We start from the raw sequence: 284 nt of genomic DNA, 5'->3' as shown, positions 1-284 counted from the left end.
AGCCTGGATGGGTGGGGTTTGTGGTGCTGAGAAGAGGCAGCGGCAGCGGGAGGAGGAATTACTGAGAGGTGCCCCTCTCCCTCCCCGTCTCTTTGCCTGTGTGTTGTGTGGAGGAGACAGGACTCGCAATTACCACACTCTCGGGGCTCCCTTATTCCTTTTAAACTTTTTTTTAAGCAAGCCCCTCTCCATGGCTGATCCCCGGCCGAGCACGGGCACCTGGGTCTCTTAAAGACGAGGAGGAGCCGGGGATTGTTGTTGTTGTTGGCGGCCGCCTTTTTTTT

General features: G+C 56.3%; 1 protein-coding gene across 1 annotated transcript in view; it reads left to right on the top strand.

Annotated features, from left to right (window-relative positions):
• ARID2 (AT rich interactive domain 2 (ARID, RFX-like)) overlaps positions 1–284 on the top strand; it is a 106,370-nt gene that overhangs the window by 1,695 nt on the left and 104,391 nt on the right. The window lies entirely within an intron of this gene.

The sequence above is a fragment of the Charadrius vociferus genome, unplaced genomic scaffold (genome assembly GCF_000708025.1).
Source record: "Charadrius vociferus isolate BGI_N301 unplaced genomic scaffold, ASM70802v2 scaffold52, whole genome shotgun sequence".
In the NCBI taxonomy this organism is placed as follows: domain Eukaryota; kingdom Metazoa; phylum Chordata; class Aves; order Charadriiformes; family Charadriidae; genus Charadrius; species Charadrius vociferus.
This window is presented reverse-complemented; position numbering and strand designations above follow the sequence as displayed.